General features: G+C 40.8%; 1 pseudogene; it reads right to left on the bottom strand.

The window, feature by feature from the left end:
* LOC130540896 (serine/threonine-protein phosphatase 2A catalytic subunit beta isoform-like) overlaps nt 1-15,613 on the bottom strand; it is a 35,701-nt pseudogene extending 20,088 nt beyond the window's left edge.
* Between the last annotated feature and the right edge of the window lie 1,466 nt (nt 15,614-17,079).

Below are 17,079 nucleotides of genomic sequence, written 5' to 3'. Positions count from 1 at the left end.
TTCCAAAACAACATATGCCAGTGGCCAATAAACACATGAAAAGATCCTAAACATCATTAATCATCAGAGAAATACAAATGAAAACCACAATGAGATACCAACTTACATGAGTCAGAATGGCTATTATCAAAACGTCTAAAAGCAACAGATGTTGGTGAGGCTACAGGGATAAGGGAACGCTTATACCCTGTTGGTGGGAATGTAAATTAGTACCTTTATGGAAAACAGTATGGAGAGTTCTTAAAGAACTAAAAATAGAACTACCATTAGCTGCAGCAATCCCACTATTAGGTATATACCCAAAGAGAGATAAATCACTATATTAAAACAAAATCTGCATTCTTATGTTTATTTACAGTGCTATTCACAATAGTCAAGATATGAAAGCAACCTAAGTGTTCATCAACAGATGAATGTATAAATAATGTGGGACATGTACACAATGGACTATTCAGCTGTAAAAAAGAATAAGATTCTGTCATTTGCAACAATATGTATGGAACCGGAAGTCATCATATTAGGCAAAATAAGCCACGTGCCGAAAGACAAACTTTGCAGGTTCTCACTTATTTGTGGCAGCTAAAAATTAAAGCAATTGAACTCATGGAGATAGAGTAGAATGGTGTTTACCAGAGGCTGAGAACGATATGCACCCCTAGCCCATAATCCACTGATGGTTACCAGTGGGTGAGAGAGTGGGAATAATTGATGCATACAAAAAAATAGAAAGAATTAAGATATAGTATTTGCTAGCACAAGAGGGTGATTGTAGTCAAAATTAATGTAATTGTACATTTAAAAATAACTACAAGAGTATAATTGAATTGTTTATAACACAAGGAAGAAATGCTTGAGGTGATGAATCCCCATTAACCCTGATGTGATTATTACACATTGTGTGTCAGTATCAAAATATTTCGTATACCTCACAGACACATAACACCTACTATGTTACCCAAAAAATTAAAAATAAAAAAATTAAAATGTGGTACACATGTACCACAAAATACTCAGCAATAAAAAATAGAAATCATGTATTTCGCAGCAACATGGATGAAACTGGAAGCCATTTTCCTTAGTGAAATAACTCAGGAAGAGAACATTCAATACTGTTTGATCTCATAAGTAGGAGCTAAACAATAGGCACTTATTGACTTATAGAGTGAAATAACAGTCCCTGGAGTCCACGAAAGGTTGGAGGGTGGAAGGAGGGTGAGGGGTGAAAAACGATTCAGCAGAAATTTCACTGTTCAGGTGATGAGTATGCTAAAAGCCCAGACATCACCACTATGCAATGTATGCATGTAAGAAACTGGCACTTGTGGCTGGGCCCGGTGGCTCATGCCTGTAATCCCAGCACTTTGGGAGGCCATGGTGGGTGGATCACCTGAGGTCAGAAGTTCGAGACCAGCCTGACCAATATGATGAAACCCCATCTCTGCTAAAAATACAAAAATTAGCCAGGCATGGTGGCATGTGCCTGTAGTCCCAGGCTGAGACAAGAGAATCGCTTGAACCCGGGAGGCGAAGGTTGCGGTAAGCTGAGATCGCACCACTGCACTCCAGCCTTGGTGACAGAGTGAGACTCCATCTCAACAAAAAAAAACAAAAAAACACAAAAAACTAAACCTCTGCTAGGGCAATATGGGAGGAAAATGTGGAATCGGAGCCTTCAAACAGAGTCCCCACTGGGGCATTGCCTAATGGAGCTGTGAGAATAGTGCCACCATCCTCAAGATCCCAGAAATGGTAGATCCATGAACAGCTTGCACCCTACACCTGGAAAAGCCACAGGCGCTCAATGACGGCTTGTGAAAGCAGCCAGGAGGGGGGCTATACCCTGCAAAGCCAAAGGGGTGGAGCTGCCCAAAGCCATGGGAACTCACCTCTTGCATTAGTGTGACCTGGATGAGAGACATGGAGTAAGAGGAGATCATTTTGGAGCTTTAAGATTTCACTGCCCTGCTGGATTTCAGACTTGCATGGGGCCTGTAGCCTCTTCATTTTGGCCAATTTCATTCACTTGAAATGGGTGTATTTACCCAATGCCCGTACCCCCGCTGTATCTAGGAAGTAACTAACTTGTTTTTGAATTTACAGGCTCATGGGTGAAAGGGACTTGCCTTGTCCCAGATGAGACTTTGGACTTGGACTTTTGCATTAATGCTGGAATTAGTTAAAACTGTGGGGAACTGCTGGGAAGGCATGATTGTGTTTTGAAATGTGAGGACATGAGATTTGGGAGAGGCCAAGGGCATAATGATATGGTTTGGCTGTGTCCCCACCCAAATCTCAGCTTGATTGTAGTTCCCATAATCCCCATGTGTTATGGGAGCGACCCAGTGGGAGGTAATTGAATCATGGGGTCGGTTACCTCCATGCTCTTCTCATGATAGAGAGTGAGTTCTCACAAGATCTGATGGTTTTGTAAGGAGCTTCCCCCCTTCATTCCGCACTTCTCTATCCTGCCATCGTGTGTAGAAGGACGTGTTTGCTTTTTCTTCCACTATGATTTTAAGTATCATGAGGCCTCCCCAGCCCTGTGGAACTGAATCAATTAAACCTCTTTCCTTTATAAATTAACCAGTCTTGGGAATTTCTTCATAGCAGCATGAGAATTGACTAATATATTTTATTTATTTATTTATTTTTTTTTTATTATACTTTAAGTTTTAGGGTACATGTGCACATTGTGCAGGTTAGTTACATATGTATACATGTGCCATGCTGGTGCGCTGCACCCACTAACTCGTCATCTAGCATTAGGTATATCTCCCAATGCTATCCCTCCCCCCTCCCCCCTCCCCACCACAGTCCCCAGAGTGTGATATTCCCCTTCCTATGTCCATGTGATCTCATTGTTCAATTCCCACCTATGAGTGAGAATATGCGGTGTTTGGTTTTTTGTTCTTGCGATAGTTTACTGAGAATGATGGTTTCCAATTTCATCCATGTCCCTACAAAGGACGTGAACTCATCATTTTTTTATGGCTGCATAGTATTCCATGGTGTATATGTGCCACATTTTCTTAATCCAGTCTATCATTGTTGGACATTTGGGTTGGTTCCAAGTCTTTGCTATTGTGAATAATGCCGCAATAAACATAGTGTTGGAAGTTCTGGCCAGGGCAATCAGGCAGGAGAAGGAAATAAAGGGTATTCAATTAGGAAAAGAGGAAGTCAAATTGTCCCTGTTTGCAGACGACATGATTGTTTATCTAGAAAACCCCATCGTCTCAGCCCAAAATCTCCTTAAGCTGATAAGCAACTTCAGCAAAGTCTCAGGATACAAAATCAATGTACAAAAATCACAAGCATTCCTATACACCAACAACAGACAAACAGAGAGCCAAATCGTGAGTGAACTCCCATTCACAATTGCTTCAAAGAGAATAAAATACCTAGGAATCCAACTTACAAGGGATGTGAAGGACCTCTTCAAGGAGAACTACAAACCACTGCTCAAGGAAATAAAAGAGGATACAAACAAATGGAAGAACATTCCATGCTCATGGGTAGGAAGAATCAATATCGTGAAAACGGCCATACTGCCCAAGGTAATTTACAGATTCAATGCCATCCCCATCAAGCTACCAATGACTTTCTTCACAGAATTGGAAAAAACTACTTTAAAGTTCATATGGAACCAAAAAAGAGCCCGCATCGCCAAGGCAATCCTAAGCCAAAAGAACAAAGCTGGAGGCATCACACTACCTGACTTCAAACTATACTACAAGGCTACAGTAACCAAAACAGCATGGTACTGGTACCAAAACAGAGATATAGATCAATGGAACAGAACAGAGCCCTCAGAAATAACGCCGCTTACCTACAACTATCTGATCTTTGACAAACCTGAGAAAAACAAGCAATGGGGAAAGGATTCCCTATTTAATAAATGGTGCTGGGAAAACTGACTAATATATTTTAATAGATACTTTCTATTGTAACTTAGAGTGTTCAGAAAATATGACATTACATTCCTATCATTAATTCAATAAAAATTTTCCGGCCTAAAGCATACCTTTGTCAGATTTTCCTTTTAAAAATGCACATCCTCTGTTTACTGGTTGAAATGCTGCTGGTTTATTTCTATGACAACTTAGTCAAATTTCTAACAAAATTATGTAACATTCTTTATATTCATTTATTAATTGTACACCAAAAGTCAACTTTTATGATTGTCTTACTGTCACCTGGTATGACTAAAAATGTGCCAATCTGTCATTTCCAATGAATCTTTCAATTATTTATTTTTAAACTTTGGGTGTTATGCCTATAAATGTGCCACAGCTTAGTACAGTGTCTAAAACACTGTATGTGGTAAGTAAGTGCTAATCACTTTGAGTCATCAAGTAATCTTTTTTCATGCCATTCCTCAATTACAATAATTTTTTTTGTTCTTATTAAAAATTATGTTTCTGTTCTATCTAAATATAGGTGAAAAAATATGAGGTAGTCTCTATGAGAACCTCTTCATCAAATCCAAAGTCAAATTTCACAAACAGCTTATATATTCAGTTACGTATTTGTCACAGACAGTAAATATGACCATTTAGGTATGATAATTGTAGTAATAATCTCCATCCTACAACAGAGAAAGCTTTGGGTCATTCACTGATGGGCATAAAGTTTCATTCTTTTTTATTATTCTCAGAAAATCCATTGGCATGGAATAAAACAAATTAGAAATAAAAATTATGATAGGCACACATTTTGAAAGTAAACTTAAAAAGTAGATGATATAAAGTCATATAAATGAAAACTAGAATACAGTCATGTGCTGCATAACAATGTTTTAGTAAACTATGTACCACATATATGACAATGGTCCCATAAGAATATAATAGAGCTGAAAAATGCCTATCAACTAGTAATATAGCCATTTTAACATTGTAGCACAATGCATTACTCACACATTTCTGGTAATGTTGGTGTATTAGTCCATTTTCATGCTGCTGATAAAGACATACCAGAGACTGGGAAATTCACAAAAGAAAGAAATTTAATGGACTCACAGTTCCACATGGCTGGGGAGGCCTCACAATCATGGTGGAAGGCAAAGAGGAGCAAGTCACATCTTACGTGGATGACAGCAGACAAACAGAGAGAACTTGTGCAGGAAAACTCCCATTTTTCAAACCATCAGACCTTATGAGACCATTCACTATCACAAAAACAGCAGGGAAAAGACCTGTCCCCATGATTCAATAATCTCCCATTGGGTCCCTCCCACAACTCCTGGGAATTATGGGAGCTACAAGATGAGATTTGGGTAGGAACACAGAGCCAAACCATATCATTCCACCCCTGGCCCCTCCCAAATCTCATGTCTTCACATTTCAAATCCAATCATGCTTTCCCAACAGTCCCCCAAAGTCTTAACTCATTTCAGCATTAACTAAAAAGTCCGAAGTCTCATCCAAGACAAGTCAAGCGCCTTCTGCCCATAAGCCTGTAAAATCAAAAGCCAATTAGTTATTTCCTAGATACAATGGGGGTAACGGCAAGTAAATACAGTCATTCAAAATGGGAGAAATTGACAAAAACAAAGGGGCTGCCAGTCCCATGCAAGTTCAAAATCTAGCAGGGCAGTCAAATTTTAAAGTTTGAAAATGATCTCTTCTGACTCCATGTCTCACATTCAGGTCATACTGACGCAAAAAGTGAGTTTCCATGGTCTTGGGAAGCTCTGCCCCTGTGGCTTTGCAGGGTAAAGCCTTCCTCCCAGCTGCTTTCACAGGCTAGTGTTGAGTGTCTGCAGCTTTTCTAGGTGAAGAGTGCAAGCTGTTAGTGGTTCTACCATTCAGGGGTCTGGAGGGCAGTGGCCCTCTTCTCACAGCTCCACTGGGTGGGCCCTAGTAGGGACTCAGTGTGGGGGCTCTGACCCCTTCAGCACTGCCGTAGCAGAGATTCTCCATGAGGGCCACACCCCTGCAGCAAACTTCTGCCTGGACATCCAGGCATTTCTATACATCCTCTGAAATCTAGGCAGAGGTTCTCAAACCTCAATTCTTGACTTCTGTGCACCTGCAGCTCAACACCAGGTGGAAGCTGCCATGGATTGGGGCTTGCAACCTCTGAAGCCATGGTCTGAGCTATACCGTGGCCCCTTTTAGTCATTCAAGTGGCTGGGACTCAGGGCACCAACTGCCTAGATTCCCCACAGTAGGGGGGCCTTGGGCCCAGCTTACAAAACCATTTTTTCTTCCTGGGCCTCCAGGCCTGTGATGGGAGGAGCTGCCGTGAATACCTCTGAAATGCTCTGGAGATATTTTCACCATTGTCTTGGGGATTAACATACACCTCCTTGTTACTTAGGAAAATTTCTGCAGCTGGCTTGAATTTCTTCTCAGAAAATGGGATTTTCTTTTCTATTGCATTTTCAGGCTGCAATTTTCCAAGCTTTTATGGTCCCCTTTCCTCATAAAACTGAATGCCTTTAAAAGCACCCAAGTCACATCTTGAATGCTTCGCTGCTTAGGAATGTCTTCCACCAGATACCCTAACTCATCTCTCTCAAATTTAAAGTTCCAGAGATCTCCACAGCAGGAGCAAAATGTCACCAGTCCCTTTGGTAAAACATAACAAGAGTCACCTTTGCTTCAGTTCCCAAAAAGTTCCTTATTTCCATGTGAGACCACCTCAGCCTGGACTTTATCGTCCACATCACTACCAGCATTTTGAGCAAAGCCATTCAATAAGTCTCTAGGAAGTTCCAAACTTTCCCACATTTTCCTGTCTTCTTCTGAGCCCTCCAAATTGTTCCAACCTCTGCCTGTTACCCAGTTCCAAAGTTGCTTTTATATTCTTGGGTGTCTTTTCAGCAGTGCCCCACTCCTGGTACCAATTTACTGTATTAGTCCATTTTCGCACTGCTGATGAAGACATACTCAAGACTTGGCAATTTACAAGAGAATGAGGTTTAATGGACTTAAATGGTTGAACTAATTTGCATTCCCACCAACAGTGTAAAAGCATTCCTATTTTTGACAGCCTTGCCAGCATCTGTTGTTCCTTGACTTTTTAATAATCGCCATTCTGACTGGCATGACATGGTATCTCATTGTGGTTTTGATTTGCATTTCTCTAATGATCAGTGATGTTGAGCTTTCTAAAATGTTTGTTGGCTGAAAAGTCATCTTTTGAGAAGTATCTGTTCATGTCTTTTGCCTACTTCTTAATGGGATTGCTCTTTTCTTCTAAATTTGTTTAACTTCCTTGTAGATCCTGGCTACTAGACCTTCTCAGATGGATAGATTGCAAAAATTTTCTCCCATTCTGTAGGTTGTCTGTTCAATCTGATGATAGTTTCTTTTTCTGTGCATAAACTCTTTAGTGTAATGAGACCCCATTTGTCAAGTTTTGCTTTTGTTGCAATTTCTTTTGATATTTTCATCAAAAAATCTTTGCCGTGCCTATGTTCTGAATGATATTGCCTAGATTTTCCTCTAGGGTTTTTATACTTTTGGGTTTATATTTAAGTCTTTAATCCATCTTGAGTTAATTTTTGTATAAAGGTGTAAGGAAGAGGTCCAGTTTCAATTTTCTGCATGTGGCTAGCCAGTTTTCCCAGCACTATTTATTAAATAGGGAATCCTATTCCCATTGCTTATTTTTGTCAGGTTTGTCAAAGAACAGATGGTCATAGATGTGGGGTCAATTTCTAACGTCTCTATTCTGTTCCACTGGTCTATACGTCTGTTTTTGTATCAGTATCATGCTGTTTTGGTTTCTGTAACCTTGTTGTATAGTTTTAAATCTGGTAACATGACTCCAGCTTTGTTCTTTTTGCTTAGGATCATCTTGGCTATACAGGCTCTTTTTTGGTTCCATGTGAATTTTATTTTATTTTATTGAGATGGAGTCTCGTTCTGTCGTCCAGGCTGGAGTGCAGTGGCACGATCTTGGCTCACTGCAACCTATGCCTGCTGGGTTCACGTGATTCTCCTGCCTCAGCCTCCTGAGTAGCTGGGATTATAGGCACACACCACCACACCCAGCTAATTTTTTGTGTATTTTTAGTAGAGACAAGGTTTCACTATGCTGGCCAGACTGGTCTTGAACTCCTGACCTCATGATCTGCTCACCTTGGCCTCCCAAAGTGCTGAGATTACAGGCATGAGCCACCCCACCTGGCCAAGGTTCCATGTGGATTTTAAAGCAGTTTTTTTTCTAATTCTGTGAAGAATGTCAATGGTAGTTTAATGGGAATAGTGTTGAATCTATAAATTACTTCAGGCAGAATGGCCTTTTTCACTATACTGATTCTTTCTATCCATGAGCATGGAAAGTTTTTCCATTTCCTTGTGTCCTCTCTGATTTCTTTGAGCAGTGGTTTGTAGTTTTCCTTGAAGAGTTCATTCACTTCCCTTGTTAGCTGTATTCCTAAGTATTTTATTCTCTTTGTAGCAATTGTGAACAGGAGTTAATTCATGATTTGGCTCTCTACTTGTCTATCGTTGGTGTATAGGAATGCTTGTAATTTTTGCACATTGATTTTGTATCCTGAGACTTTGCTGAAGTTGCTTATCAGCTTAAGAAGCTTTTGGGCTGAGATGATGGGGTTTTCTAGATATAGGATCATGTCATCAGCAAACAGAGATGGCTTGACTTCCTCCCTTTTTATTCAAATACCCTTTATTTCCTTATCTTGCCTGATTGCCCTGGCCAGAACTTCCAATACTATGTTGAATAGGAGTTGTGAGAGAGGGCATCCTTGTCTTGTGCTGGTTTTCAAGGGGAATGCTTCCAGCTTTTGCCCATTCAGTATGATCTTAGCTGTGTGTTTGTCATAAATGGCTCTTATTATTTTGAGGTATGCTTCATCAATACCTACTTTACTGAGAGTTTTTAACATGAAAAGATGCTGAATGTTATTGAAGGCCTTTTCTGCATCTATTGAGGTCATCATGTGGTTTTTGTCTTTAGTTCTGTTTATGTGATGAATTACATTTATTGATTTGCATATGTTGAACCAGCCTTGCGTCCTAGGGATGAAGCTGACTTGATCATGGTGAATAAGCTTTTTGATGTGTGGCTGAATTCGGTTTGCCATATTTTATTAAGGATTTTTGCATCAATATTCATCAGGGATATTGGCCTGAAGTTTCTTTCTTTTTTGTTTTTCCATTGTATCTCTGCCAGGTTTTGGTATCCAGATGATGCTAGCCTCATAAAATGAGTTAGATAAAAGTCCATCCTTTTCAAGCTTTTGGAATAGTTTCAGAAGAAATGGTATGAGCTCCTTTTTGTACCTCTGATAGAATTCAGCTGTAAATCCAACTGGTTCTGGGCTTTTTTTGGTTGGTAGGCTATTTATTACTGCCTCAATTTCAGAACTTGTTATTGGTCTATTCAGAAATTCAACTTCTACCAGGTTCAGTCTTGGGAAGCTGTATGTGTCCAGGAATTTATTTATCTATTTCTTCTAAATTTTCTAGTTTATTTGCATAGAAGTGTTTATAGCATTCTCTGATCGTTGTTTGTATTTCTGTGGGGTCAGTGGTAATATCCACTTTATCATTTTTTATTGTGTCTATTGGACTTTTCTCTCTTTTCTTCTTTATTAGTCTAGTTAGTGGTTTGTCTATTTTATTTATTTATTTATTTTTTCGAAAAGCCAGCTCCTGGATTCATTGATTAAATTTTTAGAGTTTTTCATGTCTCTATCTCCTTCAGATCCACTCTGATCTTGGTTATTTCTTGTCTCCTGCTAGCTTTGGGTTTGTTCGCTCATGTATCTCTAGATCTTTTTGTTGTGATGTTAAGCTGTCGATTTGAGATCTTTCTAGCTTTTTGATGTGGGCATTTAGTGCTATAAAATTTTCTATTAACACTGTTTTAGCTGCATCCCAGAGATTCTGTTACCTTGTCTCTTTTTTCTCATTAGTTTCAAAGAATTTGTTGATTTCTGCTTTAACTTCATTATTTACCCAGGAGTCATTTGGGAGCAGGTTGTTCAATTTCCATATAGGTGTGTGAGGTTCTTAATCTTGAGTTCTAATTTGGTTGTGCTGTGGTCTGAGAGACTATTTCTTGTGAGTTCAGTTATTTTGCATTTGATAAGGAGTGTTTTACTTCCAATTATGTAATTGATTTTAGAGTAAGTATCATGTGGCACTGAGAAGAATGTATATTCTATTGTTTTGGGGTGGAAAGTTCTGTAAATATCTATCAGGTCCACTTGATCCAAAGCTGAGTTCAAGTCCTGAATATTCTTGTCAATTTTCTGTCTTGATCTGTCTAATATTGACAGTGGGGTGCTAAAGTCTCCAACAATTATTGTGTGGGAGTTTACATCTCTTTGTAAGTCTCTTAAGAGCTTGTTTTATAAATCTAGGTGCTCCCGTATTGGGTGCATATATATTTCAGATTCTTAGCTCTTCTTGCTGAATTGATTCCTTTATGATTATGTAATGTCCTTCTTTGTCTTCTTTGATCTTTGTTGGTTTGAGGTCTGTTTTGTCAGAAACTAGGATTGCAACCCCTGCTTTTTTCTGCTTTCCATTTGCTTGGTAAATTTTCCCCTATCCCTTTATTTTGAGCCTATGTGTGTCTTTGCAGGTGAGATGGGTGTCTTGAATACAGCCCACTGATGGATCTTGATTGACTCTATCCAGCTTGCCATTGTGTGTCTTTTAATTGGGGCATTCAGCCCCTTTACACTTAAGGTTAATATTGTTATGTGTGTATTTGATCCTGTCAAATGATGTCAGCTGGTTACTTTGAAGACTTGTTGATATAGGTGCTTCTTAGTGCCACTGGTCTTTGTACTTCTGTGTGTTTTTGCAGTGGCTAGTAATAGTTTTTCCTTTCCATATTTAGTGCTTCCTTCAGGAGCTCTTGCAAGACAGGCCTAGTGGTGACAAATTCCCTCAGCATTTGCTTGTCAAAAAAAGATTTTATTTCTCCTTTGCTTATGAAGCTTAGTTTGGCTGGATATGAAATTCTCAGTTGAAAATTCTTTTCCTTAAGAATGTTGAATATTGGCCCCCAATCTCTTATGACCTGTGGTGTTTTTGCTGAGATGTTTGCTGTTATTCCAATGGCCTTTCCTTTGTAGGTGACCTGGCCTTTTTCTCTGGCTGCCCTTAACATTTTTTCCTTCATTTTGACCTTGGAGAATCTGATGAGTATGTGTCTTGGGATTGATCTTCTCATAAACGATCTTACTGAGGTTCTCTGGATTTCTTGAATTTGAATGTTGGCTTGTCTTGTTCAGTTGGGGAAGTTCCCCTGGATGATATCTTGAATTATATTTTGCAACTTGGTTCCATTCTCCCTGTCTCTTTCAGGTGTCCCAATTAGTCGTAGGTTTGTTCTTTTTACATGATCCCATAGTTCCTGGAGGTTTTGTTCATCCTTCTCATTCTTTCTTCTCTAACCTTATCTTATTTCAGCAAGACAGTTTCCAAGTTCTGAAATTCTTCCCTGTGCCTGGTCTATTTGGTTAGTGATACTGGTGATACTAGTGATAAATTTTGACATTCTCATGTTGTCCATCAGGTCTTTTATGTTCCTCTCTAAACTGGCTGCTCTGGTTAAGTTCCTTATGTTTTATCATCGTTCTTAGCTTGTTTGCACTGGGTTAGAACATGCTCCTTTATCTCAGCGAAGTTCACTATTACCCACCTTCTGACGCCTACTTCTGTCAATTCATCCATCTCAGCCTTCTCCCTCTTATTGGAGAGGTATTGTGATCATTTGGAGGAGAAGAGGCCCTCTGGCTTTTTGAGTTTTTAGAGCTTTTTCATTGATTCCTTCTCATCTTCATGAATTTATCTGTCTTCAAACTTTGAAGGTGCTGACATTTGGATGGGGTTTTTGTGGGGACTTTTTTGTTGATGCTATTGTTGTTGTTGCTTTCTGTTTGTTTTTCTTTTAACAGTCAGGGCCTTCTTCTATAGGGCTGCTGTGGTTTGCTGGGGGTCCACTCCAGACACTATTTGCCTGGATTCTTCCCACACATGGAGGTGTCACCTGTGGAGGCTGCAGAACAGCAAAGATAGCTGCCTGCTCCTTTCTCTGGGATCTCTGTCCCAGAGGGGCACTGATCTGATGCCAGAAGGAACTCTCCTGTATAAGCTGTCTGGCAATTTTTGTTTGGGGGTGTCTCACCCAGTCAGGAGGCATGGGACCTGGGACCCACTTAATGAAGCATTCTGGCTGCCCCTTGGCAGAGTCAGTGTGCTGCACTGAGGGGAATCCCACTCATCTGGACTGCCCGAATTCCTCAGAGCAAGCAGGAGAATATGGCTGATCCAAAGAGACTGTGGCTGCCCCTCCCCTCAGGGGTTCAGTCCCAGGGGGATCAGAGTTCTGTCCCTAAACCCCTGGCTGGAGTTCCTAAAATTCCTTTAGGGAGGCCCCTCACCCTCAGTGAGGAGGGTTGGGTCAGGGTCTGGCCTAAAGAGGCAGTCTGGCCACAATCTGCAACAGCTGCTGTGCTGCGCTGTGGGGAATTCCTTCTGGGTCCAAACTGTCCAATCTTCCTGGCACCAGCAGGGGAAAAATGGCAGCCTGGAACTCCTCCCCCCGGGAGCTCAGTCATCTTAGGCAGCAGGCAGCTGCAGTGATAATGGCCACCCCTCTCCTGAGAATTAGGTAGTCTTAGGTAGTCTCCAGCCAAGTGGCTGCTGAAAATCTGTACAGCTCTGTGCTTGGGACCCAAGGCCCTGGTGGTGTGGGCTCATGAGGGGGATCTTTTGATCTGTAGGTTGTACAGATCCATGGAAAAAGCAATGGTTTCCCAGGCAGGGTAGAAGGATCAGTCACTGCCTCCCTTGGATGGGGTTGGGCGCTCCCCTTGCCCTGTGTGGTTCCCAGGTAAGCCATCGCATCACCCTCCTTTTCCTACACAGTTGGTCATGCCAGCTGTGTAGTCAGTCCCATTGAGAGAACCTGGATACCTCAGTTGCTGGTGCAGGATTCACTTGCCGTTTTCATTCTTTTCACTGGGAACCTTCAACTGCAGCTGTTTCTAGTCGGCTATCTTGGTCCCTTCCTCCCATGGATAAATTTAACGAAAGAAATGCAAGGACTTTACACTGGAAGATTATCTTATGCTAAAATAAATCCAAGAGCAGAATAAATGAAAAAAATCCAATATTAAATGATAATATTGTAAAGAATACAATACCCCAGAAATTGACCTACAAATTAAATGGAGTCTCTTCAAATTTAAACTATAGCTTCTACAGTTTTTATAGAAATTGACAAAGTTTCTCAAATTTTCCTATATTTCCATAGTTTTTATAGAAATTGACAAGCTTTCTCAAAATCCACATATATATGCAACGTAAACCAAAGACATAAACACAATCCTTAAAAGGAATAACAAAATTCATCCAGGCATGGTGGCTCATGTCTGTAATCCCAGCACTTTGGGAGGCCGAGGTGGGTGGATCACCTGAGGTCAGGAGTTCAAGACCAGCCTGATCAACATGAAGAAACCCCATCTCTATTAGAAATATAAAATTAGCCTGGCATGACCGCCCATGCCTGTAATCCCAGCTACTCAGGAGGCTGAGGCAGGAGACTTGCTTAAACCTGCGAGGCGGAGGTTGCAGTGAGCCGAGATCACGCCATTGCACTCCAGCCTGGGCAAGAGCAGCAAAACTCCAACTCAAAAAAAAAAAAAAAAAAAGGAATAACAAAATTCTATAACTTAAACTCAATAAAACTAATTTTTATTCACTACAAAGTAAAATAATCAAGCCTGTGGTGGTAGCACAGGGATAGATTCATATAGAACAATGAAATAGACAGGAAGTTTCATTAATAAACTTGCATTTATGGTAAAGTGATTTTAACAAAGGGGCCAAGAAATTTCTGAGGAAAGAAATGTCTTTTCAACAAATGATACTGGAAAATTGGATATTGGCCTGCAAAATAATGACACTGCACTCCTAACTCAAATCACACATCAAAAAACAAAAAACAAGCCAATCAACCAACAAACAAAAGTTAAAAAGATCATACACTTAAATGTAAGTGCTGAAACTAAAAAATTCCTAGGAGGAATACTAAAGTTTTGCAACCTTGCATTAGGCAATGATATTTTAGATTTTACACCAAAGGACAATCAAAAAGGGAAAACTATACTTCACCAAATTTAAAATGTTTTAAATATAAAACATGAAAATATAAAAATGGAAGTCACTGAATCAGACAAATCACCCTAGCTGACACTTTGATACAGGATTTTTAGTCTCCATAATTGAGTAGTACATTTTTGTTTCTAAAGCCACCCAGCATGTGATAATCTGGTAATGTGGTATGGCAGCCCCAGCAAACTGATAGTCTATTAAAACACACACAGGATGTCCACTACGGTGTATCTGAGATGACCACAGAATTGAATCATGTCAATCTTCACCAGCACAGAAAGGCTGCACCACTGTGGGAAACAGCCTCCCTCATGGAATATTATGAAGACAAGTGAGGGCACAGGTTCTGACCTGGCAGGGTTATGATGATATGTTTTATAAGATTAAAAGTTATAGACAAATGTTAGAATAGCCCAAACCCCTCCCTTTCCTATATAAACCACCCAATTTAGAGTGATGGTTAAGTTGGAGGTCTGGAAGAATAGTGGAGCTGCCTGCTACATGGAATACTTGGGGCAAGTTGTGAAAACAATAAAAACAGCAACAACATGCAAAGATACTCATGGCCTATTTTAAAGTAAAAACAATGCAAAAGTGTTTTCTCTGATATTTCTAAGTATGTGAACAGGGACTTTGCACCTAGCCAAGTTGCCACTGGGGACTAGTGGAGGCCAGTTTCCTTTGGGAATGGGACTATCGGCCAGTAAATTGGCAAAAGTATAGGACAGAGCCCAGGGAAGTCTGTATATTCAGGTTTAGGCCCTGGGCCCACCCTGGTCATCTCAGGTCCTTGTCTGCGATGAACCTTTTGTGCTCACTCTCATGCTTGCCCAGCAGTGACCACGGTTGGTGATGTGGCGCAAGTATCTTTCTTCCAAGGAGATACAGTTGGACCTATCAAACAGCTCTTCACTGATCTCCTGCATGCAATTCTGCAAATAGAGTACCCAGCAAATTGACTGAGAGGTGTTAGTAGCCTGCTTGGCTGTTCCCACAAGGAGATACTCTGATTAAAGTTCTGCATTCTAGATTAGGCACAGAGGAGCATCTCCATGAACCTCCAGCCAGGGCAAAAGCCACATGACAGCTTGAGGTCTCAAAATCAAATCTGAGTAAATAAGCTTAATCCCCAACACTCACCTTCCCATCCTGCCAGCCATGACCTGGGGTATGAACGCAGTAGAGTTCCAGCACCTAACAACCTGCTCCTTCCCAGGAAGAGCCTCACCTCACCTTCTGCTCCCCACCCCTACACACATATATGGTGATGAGGAGAGGGTATGAGGTTGTCCAGATGGGATCTCAAGTGAGGATTGGTCTGGAAAGGGCTACCCTGTGGTTACTTTGGGGTACCTTTTGCCAAATGACCTGAAGCATGGAGGTTGGGGATTGAGAGCTAAGCCAAATTCTGCATCTTTAGAAAAGGCTCTCACTGAAGCAAGAGCTTTGAAAAGTTGGGATACAGCAGAACATCTTGCTCTCTTGACAGTCTCTGGCTAACTAAACTTGATAGGAGACTGTCTTCAGAAATATGAGTGCCTGGTTACCAAAGTTCTAAGTTCTGTTGGGGTCTTTCACCAAGGAAGTGAGGTCACTTCTTCAAGGTTTCATCCTTTTACTAAGACCTACCCATAGGCTCCTCTAGGATGCTGACTGCTCATCTTCCTGCTCCATGTTATTTTATTACCTGCACACAATTATGCAAACACAGACCCCTCTCCCCCAGATTCTGAGAAGACTCAGTGAAGCCAGGATGACAGGTTGAGGAGAGCTAGGTCAGAACCTCCTTTTAATAAATTTATGAGTTATGTCATCCTAGATATGTCATTGTGCTTCTTGGGGGCTCCACAGTCTCCCAACCTGCACAATAGAGATCATGCTAGTTACCCAATTCTAAGAGAACTCATCAGGAGTTACCTAATTCTAAGGGAACTCATCAGGAGCATGTGAAATAATACAATGGTCGTGAGTTGGTATCACATGTAACTAATATAAAAAGAGATGGAAGAATTACATGGGTGGAACAACTCAAACATGCCTGGGTTTTATAAGTTGCATGTTGGGAAAGTCACTTCCCCTCCTGGTCTCATTTCCCAAGATCCACCATAAGGGAACTGAAATTAAATAAAATTTTGACAATGTCATCCTGAGGCTATAGACCTTCCAACGTCTTCTCATTCTATTTAGAATCAGGTCCTTTTGTCTCACCTTGGCCTCTGTGGTAAGCAGCCTCCATGATGGTTCACGAAGATCCCCATTTCCCAGTATACACATCCTAGTGTAACCAGTAAGTGGTTAGCGACTCACCTCTTGGGAAAAGAATACAACTGAAGCTATGGAATGTCACTTCCTTACTAAAATATTGTCTTTTACCTTTTACTTTCTCTCTCTGGTGCCCTTAATTCCTTCCTTCCTTCCCCTACCCCCTGTGGTGTAGAAGATTGGTCAGGGTGGTGGGGAAAATTATAAGGAAAGATGAAAACCTTCTTGGAAGGCTGGGAGACTTTGCAAAAGCTTCTAAATAAAATTTGGCTGAAGGCAGCCAAATTCCCTTCTCTGGAGCCTGAGAGCAAAGGGTAGATAAAAAGGGAATGTAAATGAACTTATCTAGATAAATTTGTTTACTCCTGTCTCCAGAAACCAACCTTTGATAATTCTTGCACAGGATTGCTCTCTACTCTTGGGTTTGACAATGTTTATTACCCACAAATTGTGTTTGCTCCAAGCCTTTGTCATTAAATCTGTGCTAAATAAATGTGAGCATCACTGGCTTATAGGGCGATAAGCACTCTTGGCTGAGCTGCACTCTCATCAGTGGTTCTAAGGGGTATAGTCCCCCTAGTTGCGCTGTCAGGCAAAATACCTGTGTCAGCATACTTCTTTCATCCGTCGCTCAGCCAGAGTCTGAAGGACAAACTCGGCAGGTTGTGCCCCATGTGAGGAATGCTACAATGCATCATGATAGAAC

Source organism: Pan paniscus, chromosome 18 (assembly GCF_029289425.2).
Source record: "Pan paniscus chromosome 18, NHGRI_mPanPan1-v2.0_pri, whole genome shotgun sequence".
Taxonomy (NCBI): domain Eukaryota; kingdom Metazoa; phylum Chordata; class Mammalia; order Primates; family Hominidae; genus Pan; species Pan paniscus.
This window is presented reverse-complemented; position numbering and strand designations above follow the sequence as displayed.